The following is a 10,957-nucleotide window of genomic DNA, read 5'->3' as shown; positions in this document are numbered from 1 at the left end:
CAGAGAAAAGTGTTTTTTTCGCCGAATATTTCCAACTTTCCACGTGCTTTGTACTGTACAGGAGTCATACAAACTTTGACAAGTTTTAAATTATGCATAATAATTGTATTTTGAACTGGAAGGTTGTGTGCATGGCACAAAGCTGCCTAAAGTACACCAGTGCATAAGCAGAGAGAATCAGTACCTTAGCAGATATGGGGCTTTACTCCCCTCTTCATTTGACACAATGCAGTGTTGCAACCTTAGTTGTTCTAAATTTGCCCCAACATCTTCAGATCTGAACTTTAATTGCTTACTTATGCCTACTACCCCGTCTCCCATGCTATAGGTAATCAACCAGGTCTCTACAGCCATCTCTGTGCTTTGCTTTTCTATCACTATGACTCCAGGTGTCACCCATCTCCTTATAGTCAGCCTCAAGCCCTCTGTGCATGTGTTTCTTGGCCTTCGTCTTTTCATTTTTCCTAGAGGGTCTAGGTCAGGGTTTGCCTGGTGGTGTTTGATGTGGGCCTGTACAGGGTGGGACCTATCTAGCCCCAGCATATTTTCAGGATTTCTTTATGAGCAGGGAGATGGAAAGTCTGCTGCCACAGGTCGTTGTTGCTGAGAGTGTTTGGCCGGAGGATTTGGAGGATTTTTCAAAGACAGGTATTGATGAAGGTCTGGACTTTGTTGGTGGTGGTCACTGTTGTCATCCAAGTTTCTGCTCCATTAACCCCTTCTGTGCCCATGACGAGCTGGACTCGTCATGGGCCGTGGTTGCGCTGTGCCCATGACGAGTCCAGCTCGTCATGAACCCCGCCCGCTAATGAAAGGGCTGGCACAGGGCGGGGAAAGGGCGGGGCACTCAAGGGGTTAAGAAGGACTGATTTTAAGTGGGCGCTAAAAAGCCTGATCTTTGTTTGTAGCATTAGGTCCTTTGAGCTTCAGATCTTCTTTAGCTGAACGAAGGCAGCCCTTGCTTTGCTGATTCTTGCCTTGACGTCGGCGTCTGTGCTGCCCTGCTTGTCTATGACACTGCACATGTAGGTGAAGGCCACAGGTCACTGAAGGACCGAATATCGACCTACAAGAATATCGGGTACAGAATATCGATGGACAGAATATCGACATCCTATCTTTACAAAGGTAAGTACAAAAATATCGAAACCAAAATATCGTTGTTTAAAATATAGTTGTTTAAAATATCTTTTTTTTAAATGTTTTAAAAATAATAGAAAATGAATCAAATAATAAAGATAATTAATAAAACATAGTTAGAATTATTTAAAAAGGATAAATAATAAATGTAATATACAAAACATTAAACATACATATATATATTAACGTAATATTAATAAATAATTATTTTATTTAACTATAAAATGTTAGAAACCTAATAAAAATTATAAATACATATTTATACCCATAAACCTGTAATATAAATATACATATAATATAAATATATATATATATATATATATATATATTCACTTAAAAAACCATAGGTTTCACACGTTATAGTTAGCTGGACATTTCACTCGTGAAAAACCATTGAAATTCCCCCGTTATAGTTAGTGCAGGCAACTATAACTCACGCGACCGCAATCCTTTGCTGATGACGTCAGATATTACATCACTGTTTTTAGACACTTATTTACCCATGTCTTCTTCCATTAATCTTTAGCTATACATATATTACAAATATTTATTTTTCAGAAAGACACATATGTCATCAGTGATGTAATATCTCACGTCATCAGCAGAGGATTGCGGTCGCGTGAGTTATAGTTGCCTGCACTAACTATAACGGGGGAATTTCAATGGTTTTTCACGAGTGAAATGTCCAGCTAACTATAACATGTGTGAAACCTATGGTTTTTTAAGTGAATTTGCAAGGTTTTTTAAATGCTAATTCCTAACTATAACGTGTGTGAAACCTATGTTTTTTTCAGTGAATTTGTACGGTTTTTTAAATGCTAAGTTATGGGTTTTTTGTGTGTTTTTTTTAAGGTTTTTCACCGTGGCACACCGTGCGCGCGCTGTGGGCCCGCGGTGCGCGAGCCCACGTTACGCAGTTCGCGGAGTTTTTCCGTTTCTACCGTACGCGCACGCTAGGCGTAGTCCGCGATTTTTCGCAAAAAAATTAAAGGAAATTTTGGCCCTTGGGGGTCCTTCTGGGACCCCCTGACAAAGGCTAGGGGGTCAGGAACTGTCCACCATGCCCCCTTTTCACGTTCTCCACCTTTGTTTTTCACCCCCTCAGACTGCGAGAGACAAAATGGCGGCCGACACTTCCTGGTTTCGACCGATTCGAATGTTTACTATGATCTAACAACCAATCACAATCGCGCTCGCGCTTGGCAGCGTGCGCGTACGGTAAGTTTTACCGTACGCGCACGGTGCGCGCTTATAGATATATATATTGATTTAAATGCTATTTTCTCAGGAAATACTGAACGGATTTACACCAGACCTGCAAAAGGCCCATCCCTGACCTGAGGACTACCTCTCTGGCAAATTTCAAGTAATTCTGTTCAGCCGTTCGGGCTGTAGCTTGGACTAAAGGTCCTATCGAATCCCCCCGAGACTTTTAGGGAAGGAGCGGAGCGGAGCGCCCCACCTATTTTGAACATTTCGCGAGGATTCGTCAATCGGCGCCAAAGTTATCCAAATAGAATGTTGCGGATTTCCTATGGAAACACGGTCCTAACTATAACTATCTACTGGCGACCGCCAGTAGATAATATATATGTGTGTGGGCGGTATTATTCATTCATTCATTTTACAAAATATAAAATGATAACCGGTTATTGATGGAAGTGTCAGCTACATATTGACCAAGAATTCAATAGAAAAGGAATACAAACAACTCAGGGAGGTCTATCTGACACCCTAAATAAATGTCGCAAATAAGGATCTTGTGAATACTGTAAATAATCTCAATAGCAAGTACACAGTAACACAGGAAAATCTGTTTTTATATATATTCAGGTTTTATAGATTTATATATTTTTGTAAGTATTTATTCTATGTATTTATACAATGATTGATCTTACTGTGTATATATGACGACATGTTGTAGTATTTCTTCTATGTCAAACAGGCTGCAATGACACCTGAAAATCATTTCCTGTTTACCACTTTAAATACCACTCTTACCGTCAGCAATGTGTCATGTGATCAAGACCCGAGTGGGGGTCGAAACGCGTTATGGCGGACAGGCTGGGCAACTAAATAAAGCACTTTTGATTGGCACTAATCGTTTGGGTCCGCTTCTCGTCTCTGTGTTCAAGCGAAGCACTGGCAGTGGCGTTTTGCATTCATTTGGAGTACCGAGCAGCTTCAGCGGTACGAGCGGAGCCCCTCCCCTCCAAGGGCCAGGCAGCAGGAAGCAACCAGGGCCGGTGATCCGGAACTGAATTGAAAACTCCGGCGAGGAGGAAGCTGCAGGAGCCCCTAACTGCTGCGTATCAACCTATCTTCGGTATTGAAGTCGGTGCATTCCGTGTCAGCGGACCGGAGGCTAGCATCAAGAAGTCAACGAAGGTAGGACTTGAGCAGAGTTGTTAGTGGGGAGTGTGCGCGGTGAGCGTTAAGGACATTTGTCTTAATAGCGCCACCGTATTCTCAATCAGGCTTTTTATCAGGGATTAAGCCACAACCACAGCCACTATGTCCGCAGACGCATTGCGAAATCGGGAAGAAGCTGCCAGTTCGATGTTTCTGGACTCCCCGGCTGGGGAGGCACAAGCTGTCACACATCCCGCAATTATGTCTGGAAGCCCCAATATTCGGGAAATATTTAAAAAACTGGAAAAACTTATGCGCTCAGAGCAATCCAAGTGGTGGGAGCATAGATCGCTATCCCGCTACTTGGAGGTCGGAAGGGTGCCGAGAGGACTGCGCATAACATTGGCACCAAGTTATGAAAGTCCAGACCCGGCCATGCTTGCAGAGTGGGCGGAATCCAATCTCGAGTCATCCAGTAGGTTAATGAAGATCCTAATCAAATATGCGGAGAGTGATCGCGCCAAACTGCAAACGCAAATAGAACTTTTGGAGGTGGAAATCAGTAAAATGGAGAGTACAGAACAAATGAAAAAATTCAGAGACGATATGATGGTACGTCTTAAGAAGGATGAAGAGGTTATAAAAAGGAGAAAAACATTTAAATTTAAAAGGGATCGGGTTGATAATTTAAATGGCCAAATTTGTACTTATGCTCGTAAATATGATGCAGTAAAAGCAAGAGCTAATAAACCGCCACAAGGAAAGTTTAGTGAAGCAGCAGCCTTGTCGACATCAACGTCGGAATTGAGCTCAGCTGCAGAGAGTGACCCGGAGGGGGAAAGCACTAGAACACAGCAACTGGGGTTTATGAAGCTATCCCTAGCACAGGAGGTCGACTGCCTGTGCCAAGACAGACGAGATACTCTGAGGCCACGAGTGTTACCTGGAGCAACAAACAAAAACTCAACTACAGGCGAAACCAGAGACGAAAATGCCGCAAAAGGAAACAAAAATATGGGCAAAAAGACAACGAGGGGAAGATGGAATCGATTCCAGAGCAGGGATCAGAAACCAATATAAGTTCCAAATCAGTCATTAACCTCACTACTTTGCCCTTAACACCAGCGGAAATGACAGTCCTGGGATTAGGCTTATCATACTGCCCCCCTTGTAATTTTAATTATGCTGACACAAGAATGGACACATTCAGATTTATACGCAAACTGAAATTGAATAAATTCCATATTCTACATCCTAATAAGAAAAATAGTTTGCAAACATCAGAGAATCTGGAAAGTCCTCCACTATTAACAGCTGGTGATGTAGATCTTTTTCAAACAGCATGGGATCTGCAGAACGACCAAGGAGGGGCAGCCAGTACCAGGGGTTTTTCCCAGCACAATACAAACAGAGCATTTGAAACACCATTTAAGCCTAAATCCACCTTTCAACCAATCATGCTACGTGACAATTTGGATGTCTATCATGAACTTGTTGTGCAAGACTTGAAGAAATTATATAGTGCTACCAATAAAGTCCGCCAAAGTATAAATAAACAAAATTTATGTTATCAACAACTCATGAAGAAATTCGAGGAGAATACTGACATAATTGTAAGGCAGGCGGACAAAGGCGGCAACGTGGTCTTATGGCCACGGCAGCTCTACATGGAGGAAGCTGAACTTCAACTGTCTGACATAGCATGCTATAAAAAGAGCAACATCCATTCTGTTAAATCGGCATGGGATGACCACTATCGCAAGCTCCTGGCCTGGAGAAGTGGGGGCCTGTTAACCAACGAGGAATATCGTTTTCTGAAAAAGGAACATCCTGTTATCCCCACATTTTACTTGATTACCAAGGTGCATAAAAACATTGCCAAACCACCAGGCAGGTCAATAATTTCGGCCATCAATAGTGCCTTGGAAAACACTTCCAAATACGTGGATTTTTTTCTTCAAGAGTGGGTAAGGGGACTCAACTCGTATGTACAAGACACATCTGATTTTTTGCGCAAAGTTGAACATATACCATGGGAGGCAGACATGTTATTAATGACTCTTGACGTAACCTCCCTGTATACGTCGATTAGACATTGTGATGGCCTGAAGGCGGTGGAGCATTTTTTAAACTTGAGACCAATAAGTTGTGTGTCCCATAACAAAATGTTACTACATATGATAACTGCATGTCTTGAGCAGAATTTTTTCCTTTTCAATAACCAGGTCTACCAGCAAATCCGGGGCGTGGCCATGGGGGCCTGCTTCTCCCCCAGTTACTCATGCTTACACATGGGACTGTGGGAGGAGCAGGTCCTGATGGGCGAGGTCAAGGATGTTGTGGTGAATCATGTTGTTATGTACCTGAGGTTTATTGATGATTTGTTTTTTATTTGGAAAGGATCGAAACAGAGTGCACAGGCATTTGTGGATAACCTAAATATGAATTGCCTGAATTTGCAATTCACATCAGCCATAAGTGAGAATTCTGCATTTTTTCTTGATGTGGAGCTATATGTGAAGGACAGCAAATTGGTCACTAAGCTTTATAGAAAGCCCACTGCGGGCAATACAATTCTTCATGCCTCTAGCCATCACCCCCAGCACTTAATACGCAGCATCCCGTATGGCGAGATGCTGCGTATACGACGGATCTGCAGTTCAGACACGGATTGCATCCGTGCCCAAGATGCCAGTAAACTTCGCTTCTTGGAAAGGGGTTATTCAGGTAAAATTATTGATAGCGCGATCAAGAAAACAAGAGGCATATCTAGATGTGAAACTTTGGTCCCCAAAAAGAAACAAGTTACTTCTAGTGAGGATACTTTGAATGTGCAATCCAGGATTATATTAACTTTTAGTCGACAACATCAGGAATTAAGGAAAATCTACTCCCGCAATTGGAACTTGGTACAGGAGGATCCCGTTATTGGCGATTTAGTAGCCAATAAACCAGTTCTAACCTTTAGGAGATCAGTCTCGATGAGTAACAAGTTAGTTAGCAACTGTCCTGAACTGAATACTCCGACAACCTGGATGGCACAAATCAAGGGCTTTAAAAAGTGTTCCACTTGCAAAGCTTGCAAATTTGGACAAAATAAAACCCATTACAGCAGTCCTTTTAAATCTGAACCCACCCTTATAAAGAAGAGAACCACATGCAAGACAGAATATGCTGTGTATGTGCTGGAGTGTCCTTGTGGACTGAAATATGTGGGTAGCACTAGGTTACCGGTCCACAAAAGGATACTCCAGCACATCAGGGCAATTACAGGGAAGGATCAGGCATATCCTGTCGCTAGACATTTTGAGCTATTACATGACTGTAACTCCAAGTTTCTCCATTACTATGTTATTGACATGGTTCCACCGATGAAACGTGGGGGTAACCGAGAGGGCAAACTACGCCTCTTGGAGACACGATACATCTTGGAGCTCAACACAAAAAATCCGGCTGGATTAAATGCTAGTGAGGACTTTTTTACCTGCCTGTAGGACCTGTTAATCACTCATATAATGGGTATATTCATGACGTGTGTGTGGGGAGTGACAACTTCAAGTGACAAACAGTTAAAAGAAAGGGATATTTGAAATCTGAGGGAATGAAAATAAAACATCTATTACCAGGAGATGGTAATATCGTACATGAATTTAGATCCCGTATATCTTTTTTTAACTGTTTTTAAAATAAGGAAACTATCTGGTATGTACATATATTTTTTTAGAGGAAGGATTATATCCTTTGCACTATTTTTGCACTATTTGCACAAACTTTTTGAGTGGATTATTTAAATTGTGGTTACTATAATGGAATTATTGGCTAAATAACAACGGCCCACTTGGGCGGTATTATTCATTCATTCATTTTACAAAATATAAAATGATAACCGGTTATTGATGGAAATGTCAGCTACATATTGACCAAGAATTCAATAGAAAAGGAATACAAACAACTCAGGGAGGTCTATCTGACACCCTAAATAAATGTCGCAAATAAGGATCTTGTGAATACTGTAAATAATCTCAATAGCAAGTACACAGTAACACAGGAAAATCTGTTTTTATATATATTCAGGTTTTATAGATTTATATATTTTTGTAAGTATTTATTCTATGTATTTATACAATGATTGATCTTACTGTGTATATATGACGACATGTTGTAGTATTTCTTCTATGTCAAACAGGCTGCAATGACACCTGAAAATCATTTCCTGTTTACCACTTTAAATACCACTCTTACCGTCAGCAATGTGTCATGTGATCAAGACCCGAGTGGGGGTCGAAACGCGTTATGGCGGACAGGCTGGGCAACTAAATAAAGCACTTTTGATTGGCACTAATCGTTTGGGTCCGCTTCTCGTCTCTGTGTTCAAGCGAAGCACTGGCAGTGGCGTTTTGCATTCATATATATATATATATATAATAAATTAAAATTAATATTTATTTATAACAAAAATATGTTACACTACATTAACTATAACAATCAAGGGGGGCTGAAATGTTATTCTGGATTTTGCACTTTGGGATCTGGCGGGAAACTAACCGCTTACAGCGAATGACAGGGGGAAGCTGTGAGGGCATTTTTCTGTGGCCATCTTGAGTGCGACGCGCGTTTTGCGCGGTCAGCACTCTAGTTGTTACACGCTGTTCCCCCGGGCCCAGGCTAACCTTTTTAAACGGATTAGTCGGGCGGCGCGGTGCTTCAGTAAGGCTGCGCTCTTCCGATTATATTTTAAAATTGTATTGCTGTGATTTTTACTGTCTGTTTGCTTTTTAATTGAGGGAAATCAAGGGGGGCTGAAATTTTATTCTGGATTTTGCACTTTGGGATCTGGCGGGAAACTAACCGCTTACAGCGAATGACAGGGGGAAGCTGTGAGGGCATTTTTCTGTGGCCATCTTGAGTGCGACGCGCGTTTTGCGCGGTCAGCACTCTAGTTGTTACACGCTGTTCCCCCGGGCCCAGGCTAACCTTTTTAAACGGATTAGTCGGGCGGCGCGGTGCTTCAGTAAGGCTGCGCTCTTCCGATTATCTTTTAAAATTGTATTGCTGTGATTTTTACTGTCTGTTTGCTTTTTAATTGAGGGAAATCAAGGGGGGCTGAAATTTTATTCTGGATTTTGCACTTTGGGATCTGGCGGGAAACTAACCGCTTACAGCGAATGACAGGGGGAAGCTGTGAGGGCATTTTTCTGTGGCCATCTTGAGTGCGACGCGCGTTTTGCGCGGTCAGCACTCTAGTTGTTACACGCTGTTCCCCCGGGCCCAGGCTAACCTTTTTAAACGGATTAGTCGGGCGGCGCGGTGCTTCAGTAAGGCTGCGCTCTTCCGATTATCTTTTAAAATTGTATTGCTGTGATTTTTACTGTCTGTTTGCTTTTTAATTGAGGGAAATCAAGGGGGGCTGAAATTTTATTCTGGATTTTGCACTTTGGGATCTGGCGGGAAACTAACCGCTTACAGCGAATGACAGGGGGAAGCTGTGAGTGCATTTTTCTGTGGCCATCTTGAGTGCGACGCGCATTTTGCGCGGTCAGCACTCTAGTTGTTACACGCTGTTCCCCTGGGCCCAGCCACGCCTGTTAAATAGGATGTTTGTCAGGAAGCGCAGGGGACGAGCGCAGCGGGCGCGCCGACAGCGCGCCGAAGGCGCGCTTAAGGCAAGCCCATCTGCGCCCGTCAGCGCACTGTCAGGGCATAGGGCATGCCACTCTGCCCGTTCCACCAGCCCATTGTCCCTGTCGTCTGCGTGGCTTAAATCCCTACAGCCACCTCGTTGCCCTATGGATAAGGTCTGCTCCGTCCTCCCCTCCTCAGACTATGTCTGTGACAGTTGTGCTTTTCATTTTTCGCCTGAGCTTACTGCACCTGACTCAGTGGATAGTACTTTTAGTGCAGTCACCATCTGCGCCTGCCTCATTAATGCAAGAGCCGTGAACAAACATTATTTGGATGTGTTTGACTTAATTACGGATAACAAACTGGACATTCTGTTTGTGACCGAGACTTGGCTTGATGCCTCTTCTAATCCCTCAGTCCATATGGCTACTCCCCCGGGATTTAAAGTCCACCTGGTGGATCGCTGCTCTGGCAGAGGGGGTGGTACAGAGACAATTGGACTTTACGGAGTGAAACTTCTACTCTCTGGAGCAATTGTGAGGTCTTGCATTTTAATCTCCAACTATCGGCCCATTTCACTCTTGGTGGCTCTCTGATATATCGCCCCCCCGGTTCTGCGGCAAACTTTTTAGCTGCCTTTGGCGAGGCTTTGGCTGAGCGCGCCTTGAGGTTCTCTAAGTTTGTTCTCCTTGGGGATGTTAATATCCACCTTGACTGTTGCGAAGAGGCAGATTCTGTCACATTTCTTGACGCGCTTCATCTCGTAAACCTCTCCCAATTGGTCCTGTCTCCAACTCATCAGGGTGGTCACACTCTTGATATGATAGGCACTAATTTTCCTACCTCGGTCATGAAGCCGCGCCCTGTGGCATGGTCGGATCATTTCCCCATTTTCTTTCTTTTCCTGGCCTTTACTAGACTCTTGGAAACCGACTAATAGTAAACGCCCACCCCTCTCAAAGAAGGTGGTTTCTACTCAGCTCAGCCTCGCACTTGATGCCTCTCGGCCCTTCTTTGGCACAGACATGGAAGTCAATGTCACTCAATTTGATGAGTGGATCTTAGGTGCTGTGGCATCGGTGTCGGCAGCGGGGCCGGTTAAGCTGAGAAGAGAGGCTCCTTCCAAGCCATGGTTTACTCCCTTGTTGAGGAATCTTAAGCACACCTGCAAAGTGGCAGAGAGGTCTTGGCGTATCGGTGGATACCTACACCCTGATAAAGTGCTTCTTAGATCCAAACAAAAACTCTACTATAGAGCGATTAGGGAGGCCAAGGGCTTGTACTATGCTGCACGTATTGAATGGGCAAATAACAACTCTAAAGAGATCTTTTCTATAGTGCAGAGTTTCCTAGCTCCTAGTGCCCAGGTAGCCGTGGCCCCTGTCTCCGATACCTGGTGTAACACTCTGGCATCTTTCTTCAAGGACAAAATTATTAGTATTCAAGAGACATTTCGACCTTCAAGGAAGTCGGCTAGTCCTGAGCTAGTCCCCATCCTACCTAGGGCTTTTCCGATCAGCAGCTTCTCAGAGTTCTGTCCGATTGATTTGTCCAGCTCCCTTAAAATTCTTAAAGCCCTTAAGTCTGGATCGCCGAATGATCCGTGCGCGGCCAGATTACTCTCGGACGTGGCAGATACCGTCAATACTGAGGTTAATTTCTTGATCAACCATTCACTTAGGGTAGCACATGTACCCAGGGCATGGAAACATGCTTTAATTCTGCCACTTCTTAAAAAGCCATCCCTTGATCCGCAGCTCCCTGAAAACTATCGTCCTATCTCGCTTTTGCCTAGTTTGGCCAAAGTTTGTGAGAAGGCGGTCACGTTCCAACTGACCAATTT

The 10,957-nt window shown here is 43.5% G+C and overlaps 1 pseudogene; it reads right to left on the bottom strand.

The window, feature by feature from the left end:
* Positions 1-530: 530 nt before the first annotated feature.
* LOC146833590 (uncharacterized) overlaps positions 531-10,957 on the bottom strand; it is a 32,892-nt pseudogene continuing 22,465 nt past the window's right edge.

The sequence above is a fragment of the Triturus cristatus genome, chromosome 4_2 (genome assembly GCF_964204655.1).
Source record: "Triturus cristatus chromosome 4_2, aTriCri1.1, whole genome shotgun sequence".
NCBI classification, from domain to species: Eukaryota; Metazoa; Chordata; class Amphibia; order Caudata; family Salamandridae; genus Triturus; species Triturus cristatus.
This window is presented reverse-complemented; position numbering and strand designations above follow the sequence as displayed.